This window comes from Protobothrops mucrosquamatus, unplaced genomic scaffold (genome assembly GCF_001527695.2).
Source record: "Protobothrops mucrosquamatus isolate PMUCROS unplaced genomic scaffold, P.Mucros_1.0 scaffold3098, whole genome shotgun sequence".
NCBI classification, from domain to species: Eukaryota; Metazoa; Chordata; class Lepidosauria; order Squamata; family Viperidae; genus Protobothrops; species Protobothrops mucrosquamatus.
The window spans coordinates 94,903-112,137 of record NW_015389106.1 but is presented as its reverse complement, the minus strand read 5'-3'; positions in this window follow the sequence as shown (position 1 = coordinate 112,137).

The window sequence follows — 17,235 nt, the reverse complement described above, 5'->3', positions numbered from 1 at the left end:
ATAATAATAATAATAATAATAATAATAATAATAATAATAATAATAATAATAATAATAATAATAATAATAATAATGATGATGATGATGATGATGATGATGATGATGATGATGATGATGATGATGATGATGATGATGATAAAGTTGGAAGGGACCTTGGAGGTCATCTAGTCCAACCCCCTGCTCAGGCAGGAAACCCTATGGGTGGTGAATATCTCACGATAAGAGGAAATTTGTTAGTGCAAACTGGCGTCTGGATTGTCTCTTTGTGAACCCCAAACCACCTTTAAATTTTACGCTCCTTCTGACATCAGACCGCATGTTAAAGAACACGTGTGATATTATGGGATGCAAATACCATAACATGTTCGACGACAGGCGACTGATTTCCTACGCAAAGGGGAGGCTAACTTTGATCCTGTCCAATCACCTTTCATCGTGCATCTTCTTTGATGCCTTAACTATAAAAGGGAACGTAAGGTAGATCTTGGGGTTCTCACCTTTCCACGGGGAGATCCCACTTTATCAGGGCACCCTAATAAATGGCTTTTAAATGATCTTCCGACTCGGTTGCTTAATTGGGACAGGCAAACCGAGGCAGAACCCAGCGTCAAATTCGGCACAAAGTGGGATGTTTTGTTGGCGATTGTGACACACACCTGAACGAGACCCTCTGCGCAGGTGCCCTGATGCTTTGTAAGATAAAGAAGCCCCCATTTCTCTCTCTCTCAAGATGGAGAACTGAGAAGATGCAAAGAGAAGGAAACTATTAATAATAATAATAATAATAATAATAATAATAATAATAATAATAATAATAATAATAATAATAATAAAGTTGGAAGGGACCTTGGAGGTCATCTGGTCCACCCCCTGCTCAGGCAGGAAACCCTATACCATTTCGGACAAATGTCTGTCCAGTCTCTTCTTAGAAACTTCCAGTGTTGGAGCATTCACCACTTCTGGAGGCAGGTAGTTCCACTGGTTAATTGTTCTCACTGTCAGGAAGTTTCTCCTTAGTTCTAGGTTGCTTCTCTCCTTGATTTGCCAGGGGCCCACAGCGTCTGGAGAGACCCCAGAATTTCCTTTCTACCCTGGCTGGCACTATCCTTCTGTGTTCAGTTAAGTTGCAAAGGGGAGACTTTTTCTGCTCCTTTACCTGGGGATCCATTCAGACAAAACTTCCTGGCCTTTGTCGTTTTCACACGGGAAAAAAAGGGGAAATTTAAGCATCTCAGCTCCAGGATGTACCTGGCATTTTATAAGAAGAGCGAATTCAAGCTCCTGGTGGAGGGGATAATCTTACTAAAGCATTAACGCTCCCGTCGTCAGCGGTGGAAGGAGGGTGGCTGGCCGCCCCCTTGCCCCACCAGGCCCAGGGAGAAATGGGTCCCTTTCAAGCTTAAAATGGGGACAATTAGGAACGCCCACGACATATATTTTTTTTTCTCCCTCCTCGTTTATAGGCCCCGGCAACTTGCGCAACAGAGCAAAGCATCCAGGAAGTCGAAAAGAGCGCAAAAGTGAAGATATGCCGCAGAAATGAAGATTTACCTGTTTTGTTCTGGGTACTCCGGCGTACCCCAGGTGGCAGCACCTAACCCCAACGTGGTTGATCTGCAGAAAGCAAGACGGATCAGATGAAGACGGGAGAGGCACCAGGAAGGCTTCCCGGGGCAAAGGTAGAGCTGGAAAAAATGTAAAAGGAGACCTAGTGTTCCCATTTGGGGTGTGGGGTTTATACGCTGGGGCCGGAGGAAGTTGGGGTTTTAAGACCAGAGGCAGGAGAAAGCAAAGCTCAAAGGAGTATCGTGCCCAAAGGCATTACTGGGGAATTTAATGCAACAACAGAAGCACTAAATTATGTTACGAGTCTGCGCTGGATGGCCTTAGGAAGGCCAATGCTTTGCCCTGGAGGGAGCCTCTCTTGTGTATTCTGTTGTCAGAGCAACTATAAAAGTCTTAGCCTTAGTAATAGCCATAGTTTCTGCCTGGCTTTGCTCTCTCTCTCTCTTCATAGACCAAAATCAAGGCACAAGGTTGGCCCCTAATCTGCAAGGGGTCTTAGGATGACCCCTGACCCTTCACCCTGCAAGGCCTGAAATTAAAACTTTTTCTACCCAGACTCGTGCAAGGCCAAAGCTGAAAAACGGAATAGGAATAGGAACAAACAGATAGGATAAGATAGGATACAGAATATAGTGAATAAAATATAGAATAAAACAAGATGGACAGGACAAGACGGAATAGTATAAATACAGAATATAGTGAACAGAATGGAATGGAATGGATATTCAGAGTAAAATACAGAATAGAATTAGAATTAGAATGCAGAATAAAATAAGATGGAATACAATAAAATACAGAATAGAATGGAATGGAATGGAATGGAATAGATAGGAATAGAATAGAATAGAATAGAATATGGAATGGAATAGAATAGAATAGAATAGAATAGAATAGAATAGAATAATAGAATAGAGTAGAGTAGAGTAGAATAGAATGATGATGATGATGATGATGATGATAAAGTTGGAAGGGACCTTGGAGGTCATCTAGTCCAACCCCCTGCTCAGGCAGGAAACCCTATACCATTTCAGACAAATGGCTGTCCAGTCTCTTCTTAAAAACTTCCAGTGTTGGAGCATTTACCGCTTCTGGAGGCAAGGAGTTCCACTGGTTAATTGTTCTCACTGTCAGGAAGTTTCTCCTTAGTTCTAGGTTGCTTCTCTCCTTGATGAGTTTCCACCCGTTGCTTCTTGTCCTGCCTTCAGGGGCTTTGGAGAATAGCCTGACTCCCTCTTCTTTGGGGCAGCCCCTGAGATATTGGAAGACTGCTATCTATTATTATTCTCTTTGTTAAACTAGACATCCCCAATTCCAGCAGCCTTTCCTTACATGTTTTAGACTCCAGTCCCCTAATCATCTTTGTTGCTCTTCTCTCTCCTCTTTCTAGAGTCTCAACATCTTTTTTACATCGTGGTGACCAAAACTGGATGCAGTATTCCAAGTGTGGCCTTACCAAGGCATTGTAAAGTGATATTAATACTTCACATGATCTTGATTGGAATAGAATAGAGAATAGAGAATAGAATATAACAGAATAGAATAGAATAGAATAACAGAACAGAAGAATAGATTAGAATAGAATGCAGAATAGAACAGAAGAATGGAACGGAACAGAGATGGAATGGAATGGAATGGAATGGAATGGAATAGAATAGAATAGAATAGAATAGAATAGAATAGAATAGAATAGAATAGAATAGGAGAGAGATGGAATGGAATGGAATGGAATAGAATAGAAAATACAGAATAGAATTAGAATTAGAATAGAACATAGAATAAAATATAGGATAGGATAGGACAGGACAGGACAGGACAGAAATATGCCTTAAAGAGGCAGAGATGCCCACCCTAACTCTTCCCTTCCCTTCGACCCTCACCTGGGTCCACCAAAAGCCAAGTGCCCCACAACAACAGGTCCTGGCCCACCCGAGCAGTAACTCGATGGGGATCAAAGAGGCTTCTTTGGTCCCAACCCACCTGCACTTGGGACGCTCTTTAAAGGGCGGTGTTGGTCTCACCCTGCGGGTACAGAGGAGGGGGGAGACGGAGTTAGAGGAAAAACGTCTCTCTTGATCAAATGGGGCTGGTGGGTCCACGGAGGAGGCCAGCCAGATGCTGGAGCACGATCAGAGAGAGAGAGAGAGAGAGAGAGAGAGAGAGAGAGAGAGAGAGAGAGAGAGAGAGAGAGAGAGAGAGAGAGAGAGAGAGAGAGAGAGAGGAGGTGTATTTCACTGCTGTGTTTATTCACTCTCCCGTCCCAGCCCTGGACAGATTTTAATTAAATAGTCATTGGCTGGGGCTGTTATTCTGCCTTGGACCTTTTCCAAGTGACAAGTGTTTGTTGGAAAAGCACCACAAGGGGGTCATTTCCCTCTTTCCCCCCCCCNTCTATTCTATTCTATTCTATTCTATTCTCCATTCCATTCCATTCCATTCCATTCCATTCCATTCCATGCTATTCTATTCTATTCTATTCTATTCTATTCTATTCTATTCTATTCTATTCCTGTTTCTATTCTATTCTATTCTATTCTATTCTATTCTATTCTATTCTATTCTATTCTATTCTATTCTATTCCATTCTAATTCTATTCTATTCTATTCTATTCCTGATTCTATTCTATTCTATTCTATTCTATTCTATTCTATTCTATTCTATTCTCTCCCACAGAGAAATAATACTCCAAGGAAGGGTTGGCATATACGTGTGCAAATCAGAGGGGTAACCTTGATGCTTATTTTGCTAGCATGTTTTTCCAAAGCTATTTCTGCTTTGCAGGTTTTCTTCTGGAGGGGAGACACCACTTTGGGGGCTGCCCCAACCCACCCTGCAGGCAACGAGCTGTGCAAAAGAGACTAGCACACTTGTCTTATCCAGCCAGGTATCTTATCCACGCAGGTAAATGTCTGTCTGGAGGCCGTTCCTGGAAGACGTGGCCTTTTGGAAGCAGTCTGTAATGAGCTTGTAATGGGAAATAACAACCTGGGTGCTCCCGCGGTGACGCCTTTAATCCAGCGCTGTCCATTTCCAACCCAGGCTGTTCTGTTAAAATTAATCGCCACCTTTGGGCCTGCATAAGCAACTAACTTAACGGGGTCCTCTCCTTACCGTCTCCTCTCCTGAAATTAAAACCGGTTTAATTTAAACCGAGTCTTGAAGCTGGCAGGCAACGACCAGGACTTGGCAACGTAACTGGCAACTTTTGCCAGTTCCTGGGATTCCAGCTCCTGGTTTTCCTACTACCCACGTCCCCAGGTCAGTGAAAGCCCTGGCTGCATTCGCACAACACACGGCTTTGTTAGTGTTCTCCCTGCTTCATGTTTAATGGGTTCATGCATAATGCATTTCCTGATCGTTTGGTGAATTTATAGTCCGCATAACCAGGTTTATTGGAGACGGCAACTCCTCTGTTAGTCAGTGAGGGCCTCTCTCTTTCTCCTCCTGTATCCTTCCATTGTTCAGGTTATTTTGTTGGTTTTCCTAATGAATCTACAAGGATTGTCCCCCCCCCCTTTAGGGGGTCTCTGGGACTGGCACGGAGGGGCTCATGACATGGACTCTGAAACTGGTTAACTAACGTAGTTACTTTGTATTTTAGCCGTCAAAAAAAGCTAATGCAATCCTTGGTTGTATAAAATGGTATAGAATCATGTTAGCACCACTTTATAAAGCCTTGGTGAGGCCACGCCTGGGATACTGCATCCACTTTTGGTCACCCACATTACAAAAAAGATGTTGAGACTTTGGGAAAAAGTGCAAAGAAGAGCAACTAAGATGATCAAGGGCCTGGAGACTAAAACATACGAAGAACGGTTGCAGGAATTGGCCAATCTGGAGAAAATGAAGATTAGGGATGACATGATAGCAGTATTCCAGTATTTGAGGGGCTGCCACAAAGAAGAGGGAGTCAAGTTATTCTCCAAAGCACCAGAAGGCAGGACAAGAAACAATGGATGGAAACTAACCAAGGAGAGAAGCAACCTGGAATTAAGGAGAAACTTCCTAACAGGGAGAACAATTAACCAGTGGAACAGCTTGCTACCAGAAATTGTGAGTGCTCCATCACTGGGGTTTTTTAAAGAAGTGACTGGACAGTCACTTGTATTAAAATGTTATAGGATCTCCTGCTTGAGCAGGGGGTTGGACTAGAAGACCTCCAAGGTCCCTTCCAGCTCTAGGCTGATTCTCAAATTTGACTTATTTCTCTCTCTTTTAAAATGGTGTTAAGGCTCCTTACAGACTGGAATGTAGGAAAACGTTTTATCCTATTGCTGTATGGATTGACTGATAGTTTTCAACATTTCTATACTGAAAAAAAATGAAGTATAGAAGGGATAATAATAATAATAATAATAATAATAATAATAATAATAATAATAATAATAATAATAATAATAATAATAATAATAATAATAATGATGATGATGATGATGATGATGATGATGATGATGATGATGATGATGATGATGATGATGATGATAAAGTTGGAAGGGACCTTGGAGGTCATCTAGTCCAACCCCCTGCTCAGGCAGGNTCCAGGTTGCTTCTCTCCTTGATTAGTTTCCATCCGTCATTTCTTGACTTGACCTCTGGTGCTTTGGAAAATAAAGTTGACCCCTTCCTCTTTGTGGCAGCCCCTCAAATACTGCTATCATGTCACCCCTAGTCCTCCTTTTCTCTAGACTAGCCAAACCCAATTCCTGCAACCGTTCTTCATATGTTTTAGTCTCCAGGCCCTTGATCATCTTAGTTGCTCTTCTTTGCACTTTTTCCAAAGTCTCAACATCTTTTTTTTAATGCGGTGACCAAAACTGGATGCAGTATTCCAGGTGTGGCCTTATTAAGGCTTTATAAAGCGGTACTAATACGTCACACAATTTTGAGTCTATGCCTCTGTTCATACAACCAAGGATTGTATTAGCTTTTTTGGCTGCTGCCGCACAGGGTTGGGTCATATTTAAACGATCATCCACTAGGACTCCAGGGTCCCTCTCACAGTTACTGTTTTTGAGCCAGGTTTCGCCTAATTTGTGCTTGTGGATTTGGTTTTTCCTGCCTAGGTGTGTAAAACCTTGCTTTTTTCCATTTAAGCAACGGAGTAGACAAGGAGTAACTCCGATTCTTTCCACCCAGTAGTGGGATTCAGCCGGTTCGCACCACTTCGGCAGAGCCGGTAGCTAATTTTTGGTTGCCCAGGCCCAGAATGGACTTCCAGAAGCGGCATCCACGCAGAGAACCGGTTGTTCTCCTATTTGAATCCCACCACCGTTTCCACCAATGTTAACACAAGGAATCAAGATTAGGAAGAAAGGGTCCTGGATGGGAAATGGAAGGCGAGCTCAGAGGCTCCCTGTTATAAAACACCTGCTGCCTCTTGTGTGTCAAGAGGAACACAATACAACTTATTCCCTGTTTCTCTCGCCCATTGTCACCTGCTTAATAAGCAGCCAGCTTCCTTTTGTGTTTCTGGTGTGTGTCGTGCGACTAGAGGAGGTGGCTGTTGTGTTTCCCACGCAGGAGGACGGTGGTTAGCGAGGAGGCTTTAGATCTGCAAGTTCAGCTTGACCCCCTTTAGTGGCCTGAAATAATTAGCTGTCAGAGCACGGGAGACATCCATCACAAGCTCCCTCGCTCTTCCGATGACTCAGGTGAGACATGAAGCAGAAAAGCATCATCGGTCCGTCCCATGCTACGCTCACGCGTGTTCCAGAGGCATGTGGGTCCTCCCCTTAAAAAGGCTCAGAAGACGGGGATGTTTCCTGCTTCAGAGGCATAGTTCGGATCCAGCCTCTTCTGCCCTGAAATCGAATCTAGCCCTTTCCTAGCTGAAAACACACTTCTCCCCATCCTTCGTCTCCAAGCGTGGGAGTGGAGGAACCTCCCTTTTGTTGCTGTCACTCTGCGTGGAGCGAGCACCTCGTGGTGATCTACACCCGTGGTGGCGCAGTGGTTAGAAGGCAGCATCACGGGCTAATTCTGCCGACTGTCAGCACTTCGATCCTGACCGGTTGAAGGTTGACTCGGCCTTCCATCCTTCTGAGGTCGGTAAAATTAGGACCCAGATTGTTGGGGGCAGGAGGCTGACTCTGTAAACCGCTTAGAGAGGGCTGTAAAAGCACTGTGAAGCGGTATATAAGTCTTATTGGTTGGGAAGGAAGGAAGGAAGGAAGCCATGATGGCGCAGTGGTTAGAATGCTGTATTGCAGGCTAACTCAGCCAACTGCCATCAGTTCGATCCTGACCTGCTCATGGTTGACTCAGCCTTCCGCCCTTCCAATTCGATAAAATGAGGACCCAGATTGTTGGGGGGGGGGGCAACAGGCTGACTCTGTAAACCGCTTAGAGAGGGCTGAAAAGCACTGTGAAGTGGTATATAAGTCTAAGGGCTATTGGGAAGGAAGGAAGGAAGGAAGGAAGGAAGGGAGCCATGATGGCGCAGTGGTTAGAATGCAGCATTGCAGGCTAACTCTGCCAACTGCCATCAGTTCGATCCTGACCGGCTCATGGTTGACTCATCCTTCCATCCTTCCGATGTCGGTAAAAGGAGGACCCAGATTGTTGGGGGGCAACAGGCTGACTCTGTGAACCGCTTAGAGAGGGCTGCAAAGCCCTGTGAAGTGATATATAAGTCTGAATGCTACTGCGACCGCACAGCGCCTGGAGTGACCCATCAGCTTGTATCTCTGAGGCTGACATTCACTAGGGCTGCATGCAAAATTCCCGCCAGAAAGCTTCAGAAGCCGCCATCCCTTCCCGCTGCGCGGGAAACCATCTGCCAATCAGGCTCCTTTCAAGAAAACGGACGGAAGTGTCCTTGGTCCCTTCTCCATCACTGGCTGGAAGTTCTCTGGCTTACATTCCCACCCAAATGCCTGGCTTGCTTCCTTGGCGGTCCTGCTGCCTCTGCCCACACCAGCCACTGCCAACCGATGGCCACCTGTGTCTTCTCTGTTGGTATCCCTGCCAATTGGCCTTCTTTTCCAAAATGGGAGATTTGCCGGATCCTTCAGCAGAGGCTGCGGTTGGAACAGAGCAATTTCTCCCTGCTTCTGCGTCTCCCGGCACCTTCCAGAAGTCCGTTATCAGTGGTGACCAGTGCATCGTTTTTTGTTTTTTTTAAAAAAACCCCTTTCCTTCCTTGGGAAAAAAAAAACCCTGACCGATTTGGCTTCCTGTTGTATCTAATCGTCTCTTCCCTTTTCAGGAAGTAATGCAAACAAAAAAAAAAACAACAGACTTTTTCTGCCTCTGCCTCTCCTCTCTACCTCAATTGCCATTTGCCTGTTTGTCGAAAGCTTTCCAGAATGAAAACTTAGGCTGGAACTATATTATACAATAAGGAAGACAATCGTTAAAAATCTAGTGGAATTTGGCTCCTGTAAACAAGAAAGATGTAAACAAGAAAGGCAAGTTGTAGCTATGTGATGGGTTGGAATTAAAAGCTTCTTTCAGAATAGTCTCTGGAAGGCAGGAAGTGGAATGTGAAGAGTGCAGAGAAGAGCAACAAAGATGATCAGGGGACTGGAGGCTAAAACATATGAAGAACGGCTGCTGGAATTGGGTCTGTCTAGTTTAAGGAAGAGAAGGACGAGGGGGGACATCATAGCAGGGTTCCAATGTCTCAGGGGCTGCCCCAAAGAAGAGGGAGTCAAGCTATTCTCCAAAGCGCCTGAAGGCAGGACAAGAAGCAACGGATGGAAACTAATCAAGGAGAGAAGCAACCTGGAACTAAGGAGGAATTTCCTGACAGTTAGAACAATTAACATATGGAACCACCTGCCTCCAGAAGCGGTGAATGCTCCAACACTGGAAGTTTTTAAGAAGTGACTGGACAGCCATTTGTCCGAAATGGTATGGGGTTTCCTGCCTGAGCAGGGGGTTGGACTAGAAGACCTCCAAGATCCCTTCCCACTCTGTTATTCTATTCTATTCTATTCTATTCTATTCTATTCTATTCTATTCTATTCTATTCTATTCTATTCTATTCTATTCTATTCCGTTTTCTATTCCATTCTATCTTCCATTCCTATTCCTATTCCTATTCCTATTCCTATTCCTATTCCTATTCCTATTCTATTCTATTCTATTCTATTCTATTCTATTCCATTCTATTTTCTATTCTATTCCCTCCCACAGAGAAATAATACTCCAAGGAAGGGTTGGCATATACGTGTGCAAATCAGAGGGGTAACCTTGATGCTTATTTTGCTAGCATGTTTTTCCAAAGCTATTTCTGCTTTGCAGGTTTTCTTCTGGAGGGGAGACACCACTTTGGGGGCTGCCCCAACCCACCCTGCAGACAACGAGCTGTGCAAAAGAGACTAGCACACTTGTCTTATCCAGCCAGGTATCTTATCCACGCAGGTAAATGTCTGTCCGTTCCTGGAAGACCTGGCCTTTTGGAAGCAGTCTGTAATGAGCTTGTAATGGGAAATAACAACCTGGGTGCTCCCGGGGTGACGCCTTTAATCCAGCGCTGTCCATTTCCAACCCAGGCTGTTCTGTTAAAATTAATCGCCACCTTTGGGCCTGCATAAGCAACTAACTTAACGGGGTCCTCTCCTTACCGTCTCCTCTCCTGAAATTAAAACCGGGTTTAATTTAAACCGAGTCTTGAAGCTGGCAGGCAACGACCAGGACTTGGCAACGTAACTGGCAACTTTTGCCAGTTCCTGGGATTCCAGCTCCTGGTTTTCCTACTACCCACGTCCCCAGGTCAGTGAAAGCCCTGGCTGCATTCGCACAACACACGGCTTTGTTAGTGTTCTCCCTGCTTCATGTTTAATGGGTTCATGCATAATGCATTTCCTGATCGTTTGGTGAATTTATAGTCCGCATAACCAGGTTTATTGGAGACGGCAACTCCTGTGGAAGGCAGTGAGGGCCTCTCTTTTTCTCCTCCTGTATCCTTCCATTGTTCAGGTTATTTTGTTGGTTTCCCTAATGAATCTACAAGGATTGTCCCCCCCCCCCTTTAGGGGGTCTCTGGGACTGGCACGGAGGGGCTCACGACATGGACTCTGAAACTGGTTAACTAACGTAGTTACTTTGTATTTTAGCCGTCAAAAGAAAAGCTAATGCAATCCTTGGTTGTATAAAATGGAATAGAATCAAGATCATGCGAAGTGTTAGCACCGCTTTATAAAGCCTTGGTGAGGCCGCGCCTGGGATACTGCATCCACTTTTGGTCACCCACATTACAAAAAAGATGTTGAGACTTTGGAAAAAGTGCAAAGAAGAGCAACTAAGATGATCAAGGGCCTGGAGACTAAAACATACGAAGAACGGTTGCAGGAATTGGCCAATCTGGAGAAAATGAAGATTAGGGATGACATGATAGCAGTATTCCAGTATTTGAGGGGCTGCCACAAAGAAGAGGGAGTCAAGTTATTCTCCAAAGCACCAGAGGGCAGGACAAGAAACAATGGATGGAAACTAACCAAGGAGAGAAGCAACCTGGAATTAAGGAGAAACTTCCTAACAGGGAGAACAATTAACCAGTGGAACAGCTTGCTACCAGAAATTGTGAGTGCTCCATCACTGGGGTTTTTTAAAGAAGTGACTGGACAGTCACTTGTATTAAAATGTTATAGGATCTCCTGCTTGAGCAGGGGGTTGGACTAGAAGACCTCCAAGGTCCCTTCCAGCTCTAGGCTGATTCTCAAATTTGACTTATTTCTCTCTTTTAAAATGGTGTTAAGGCTCCTTACAGACTGGAATGTAGGAAAACGTTTTATCCTATTGCTGTATGGATTGATTGATAGTTTTCAACATTCCTATACTGAAAAAAATGAAGTATAGAAGGGATAATAATAATAATCATGATAAAGTTGGAAGGGACCTTGGAGGTCATCTAGTCCAACCCCCTGCTCAGGCAGGAAACCCTATGGGTGGTGAATATCTCCCGATAAGAGGAAATTTTGCTAGTGCAAATTGGCGTCTGGTTTGTCTCTTTGTGAACCCCAAACCACCTTTAAATTTTACGCCCCTTCTGACGTCAGACCTCACGTTAATGAACACGTGTGATATTATGGGATGCAAATACGTAACATGTTCGACGACAGGTGACTGAGTTCTTTACGCAAAGGGGAGGCTAACTATGGTCCTGTCCAATCGTCTTTCGTCTTGCATCTTCTTTGATGCCTTAACTATAAAAGGGAACGTAAGGTGGATCTTGGGGTTCTCTCCTTTCCACAGGGAAATCCCACTTTATCAGGGCACCCTAATAAACTGCTTTCAAATGATCTTCTGACTCGGTTGCTTAATTGGGACAGGCAAACCGAGGCAGAACCCAGCGTCAGATTCGGCACAAAGTGGGATGTTTTGTTGGCGATTGTGACACACACCTGAACGAGACCCTCTGCGCAGGTGCCCTGATGCTTTGTAAGATAAAGAAGCCCCCATTTTTCTCTCTCTCAAGAACTGAGAAGATGCAAAGAGAAGGAAATTATTAATAATAATAATAATAATAAAGTTGGAAGTGACCTTGGAGGTCATCTGGTCCACCCCCTGCTCAGGCAGGAAACCCTATACCATTTCGGACAAATGGCTGTCCAGTCTCTTCTTAGAAACTTCCAGTGTTGGAGCATTCACCACTTCTGGAGGCAGGTAGTTCCACTGGTTAATTGTTCTCATTGTCAGGAAGTTTCTCCTTAGTTCTAGGTTGCTTCTCTCCTTGGTTTGCCAGGGGCCCACAGCATCTGGAGAGACCCCAGAATTTCCTTTCTACCCTGGCTGGCACTATCCTTCTGTGTTCAGTTAAGTTGCAAAGGGGAGACTTTTTCTGCTCCTTTACCTGGGGATCCATTCAGACAAAACTTCCTGGCCTTTGTTTTTTCACACGGAAAAAAGGGGAAATTTAAAGCATCTCAGCTCCAGGAGGTACCTGGCTTTTTATAAGAAGAGCGAATTCAAGCTCCTGGTGGAGGGGATAATCTTACTAAAGCATTAATGCTCCTGTCGTCAGCGGTGGAAGGAGGGTGGCTGGCCGCCCCCTTGCCCCACCAGGCCCAGGGAGAAATGGGTCCCTTTCAAGCTTAAAATGGGGACAATTAGGAACGCCCACGACATATATATTTTTTCTCCCTCCTCGTTTATGGGCCCCGGCAACTTGCGCAACAGAGCAAAGCATCCAGGAAGTCGAAAAGAGCGCAAAAGTGAAGATATGCCGCAGAAATTAAGATTTATCTGTTTTGTTCTGGGTACTCCGGCGTACCCCAGGTGGCAGCCCCTAACCCCAACGTGGTTGATCTGCAGAAAGCAAGACGGATCAGCTGAAGACGGGAGAGGCACCAGGAAGGCTTCCCGGGGCAAAGGTAGAGCTGGAAAAAACGTAAAAGGAGACCTAGTGTTCCCATTTGGGGTGTGGGGTTTATACGCTGGGGCCGGAGGAAGTTGGGGTTTTAAGACCAGAGGCAGGAGAAAGCAAAGCTCAAAGGAGTATCGTGCCCAAAGGCATTACTGGGGAATTTAATGCAACAACAGAAGCACTAAATTATGTTACGAGTCTGCGCTGGATGGCCTTAGGAAGGCCAATGCTTTGCCCCTGGAGGGAGCCTCTCTTGTGTATTCTGTTGTCAGAGCAACTATAAAAGTCTTAGCCTTAGTAATAGCCATAGTTTCTGCCTGGCTTTGCTCTCTCTCTCTTCATAGACCAAAATCAAGGCACAAGGTTGGCCCCTAATCTGCAAGGGGTCTTAGGATGACCCCTGACCCTTCATCCTCCAAGGCCTGAAATTAAAACTTTTTTCTTCCCAGACGTGTGCAAGCCCAAAGCTGAAAAACGGAATAGGAACAGGAACAAATAGATAGGATAAGACAGTGATGGCGAACCTATGGCACGGGTGCCAGAGGCGGCACTCAGAGCCCTCTCTGTGGGTACGCACGTTGTCGCCCCAGTCCTAGGCCTTCAGCTGTCTTTTATAAAAGCTTTTCGCTTTAGGCCTCCGCCACCATGTACAAAAAAAAAAAAAAAGGTTCAATCAATCAGTCAATTTCAACTTCTTGCAGGAAAAAAAAGATCTTGCAAACGAATTGATTGATTGAAATGTTTAGTCCCACCCAGTCCGTTACCACAGCCACGCCCACCCAATGGGCCACGCCCACCCAATGGGTCACACCCATCCAGCACCCGACGATGCATAAGTGGGTTTTGGGTTGCAGTTTGGGCACTCGGTCTCTAAAAGGTTCGCCATTATTGGGATAAGATAAGATACAGAATATAGTGAATAAAATAGAATATAGAATAAAGTAAGATGGACAGGACAGGACGGAATAGTATAAATACAGAATATAGTGAACAGAATGGAATGGAATAGAATGGAATGGATATTCAGAGTAAAATACAGAATAGAATTAGAATTAGAATGCAGAATAAAATAAGATGGAATACAATAAAATACAGAATAGAATGGAATGGAAAGGAATAGAATAGAATAAAGAGAGATGGAATGGAATGGAATAGAGAATAGAGAATAGAGAATAGAGAATAGAGAATAGAATAGAATAGAATAGAATAGAGAGAGATGGAATGGAATGGAATAGAATAGAGAATAGAATAGAATAGAATAAAGAGATGGAATGGGATGGATTGGAATAGAATAGAGAATAGAGAATAGAGAATAGAGAATAGAGAATAGAGAATAGAGAATAGAGAATAGAGAATAGAGAATAGAGAATAGAATAGAATAGAATAAAGAGATGGAATGGGATGGATTGGAATAGAGAATAGAATAGAATAGAATAGAAAAGAATAGAATAGAATAGAATAGAATAGAATAAAGAGAGATGGAATGGAATGGAATAGAATAGAATAGAAAATACAGAATAGAAAATACAGAATAGAGTTAGAATTAGAATAGAACACAGAATAAAATATAGGACAGGACAGGACAGGACAGGACAGAAATATGCCTTAAAGAGGCAGAGATGCCCACCCTAACTCTTCCCTTCCCTTTGACCCTCACCTGGGTCCCCCAAAAGCCAAGTGCCCCACAACAACCGGTCCTGGCCCACCCGAGCAGTAACTCGATGGGGATCAAAGAGGCTTCTAAGCCCCAACCCACCTGCACTTGGGACGCTCTTTAAAGGGCGGTGTTGGTCTCACCCTGCAGGTACAGAGGAGGGGGGAGACGGAGTAAGAGGAAAAACGTCTCTCTTGATCAAATGGGGCTGGCGGGTCCACGGAGGAGGCCAGCCAGATGCTGGAGCACGATCAGAGAGAGAGAGAGAGAGAGAGAGAGAGAGAGAGAGAGAGAGAGAGAGAGAGAGAAAGGAGGTGTATTTCACCGCTGTGTTTATTCACTCTCCCGTCCCAGCCCTGGACAGATTTTAATTAAATAGTCATTGGCTGGGGCTGTTATTCTGCCTTGGACCTTTTCCAAGTGACAAGTGTTTGTTGGAAAAGCACCACAAGGGGGTCATTTCCCTCTTTCCCCCCCACCCCTCCTCAGCCCCCCACCCCACCCCAGCGCTTGTTAAGCTTCGTCTATTCTGCAAATACCGCTAATTACGTTTGCTTGGCAGGCGGCCAGCCTTCCCGATAACATCTTTTCATTAACACTGACCTCGCCAGGCTCAAAAGGTGCCGGCTGCAATTTCCAAAGTCTTTGCCTTCATTCCGGAAGACTCTCCATTCTCCCGGATGACATTTATGCCACCGGCTGGGCCGGAAAGCTGGGGGGGGGGCACGCGGGGCTAAATCATCCGGTTGTCGGGAGAGGCCAGGCTGAAAGCAAAGTGCACAACGGTACTCTGGACTGCAGTGAGTGAGAAAAAGCTGGAAAAACTAAAATCCCCGGTCCTGGCTGGAAACCACTTCTGGACTTTGTGCTCGAGGTGGGAAAAAGACAGCCGAAATTTTTGGGTTTTACCGATGAATAGGTTTGTTGTTATAGAAATGGCTACAAGGGGGGACAGGATAGCAGTCTTCCAATATCTCAGGGGGCTGCCCCAAAGAAGAGGGAGTCAAGCTATTCTCCAAAGCGCCTGAAGGCAGGACAAGAAGCAACGGATGGAAACCAATCAAGGAGAGAAGCAACCTGGAACTAAGGAGAAACTTCCTAACAGTTGGAACAATGAACCAGTGGAACAACCTGCCTCCAGAAGTGGTGAATGCTCCAACACTGGAAGTTTTTAAGAAGATACTGGACAGCCATTTGTCTGAAATGGTATAGGGATTCCTGCCTGAGCAGGGGGTTGGATTAGATGACTTCCAAGGTCCCTTCCAACTACTACTACTACTACTACTACTACTACTACTACTACTACTACTACTACTACTTCTTCTTCTTCTTCTTCTTCTTCTTCTTCTTATTATTATTATTATTATTATTATTATTATTACTACTACTACTACTACTAGTAGTAGTAGTAGTAGTAGTAGTAAAAGCTGAGGTTTATTATCTTATTCTACTGCACCAAAGGGAATCTTTCTTTTTTTCCCGTTGCCCCACACTTTTCCCTTCCCTTTTTCCTCCCCTATTTTCTTCCTATTTTCTTTTAGAATAGAACAGAATAACACAGCCAGAAGGGACCTTGTAGGTCATCTAGTCCAACCCCCCCCGCCCAAGCAGGAGACCCTACCTCATTTCTGACAGATGGCAGTCCAATCTCTTCTTGTATTTTTGTATTATATATTATAAACTAATAAACAAAGAAACAAATAAAAATCCCCTGTCCAGGCTTATTGGCTACTACAAAGTTACTACAGTTTTACTCTGAGGTTACTACAGTTACTAGGAGTAGTAGCGGCGCTGTACACCCAGACTCTACTCCATGTTATGATTAAAAGAAGGGTTAGGGTCATGTCTTGGTAGTGCTTACCGGCAACACAAAAAGTTAACACTGAGCATAAAATGCAACAAAATAAAAATGAAAGCACTGTTAAGTGAGTCACTTGGTCGCTAAGCGAGTCCGCCTTCCCTCACTGACTTGGCTTTGTTGGAAGCCAGCTGGGAAAGTCGCAAATGGCGATCATAGGATGAATCTGGGATGCTGCAACTGTCACAAATACGTACCAGTTGCCAAGCACCCGGGGTTTGATCACGTGACCACTACCAATGGTTGCAAGTACGAGGACGTAAATCATAAGTCACTTTTTTCCAAAGCCGCTGTACGATCATTCGGTTACTAAATGAATGCTTGCAAGTTGACGAATACCTGCATTCTTATATATGTATCTTTGAGGGATCCTTGATGCTCTCTGAATTTCTTGGTTTTCTGGCAGACGTTTCATTACCCAAACTAGGTGACATCATCACCCTACAGTCTTCCTCTTCCTCCTCCTCCTCCCCCCACTCCTTAACTGATGATGTCACCTAGTTGGGTAATGAAACGTCTGAAAGAAAACAACCAGGCTCAGAAAGCACCAAGGACCCCCACAGTCCTCCTCCTCCTCTCTGCAAGCCCCTCCTTTCTAGCACTGATGATGTCACCTAGTTGGGTAATGAAATGTCTGCAAGAAAATAGCCAACCTCAGAGAGCATCACAGACCACCACCACCTCCTCCTCCTTCATTCTTCTCCTCCTTCTCTTCTTCTCTCCCTCCCCCTCCTCCTCCTTCATTCTTCTCCTCCTTCTCTTCTTCTCTCCCTCCCCCTCCCTTCTTCTTCTTCTCCTCCTTCATTCTTCTCCTCCTCCACTTCTTCTCTCCCTCCCCCTCCCCTCCT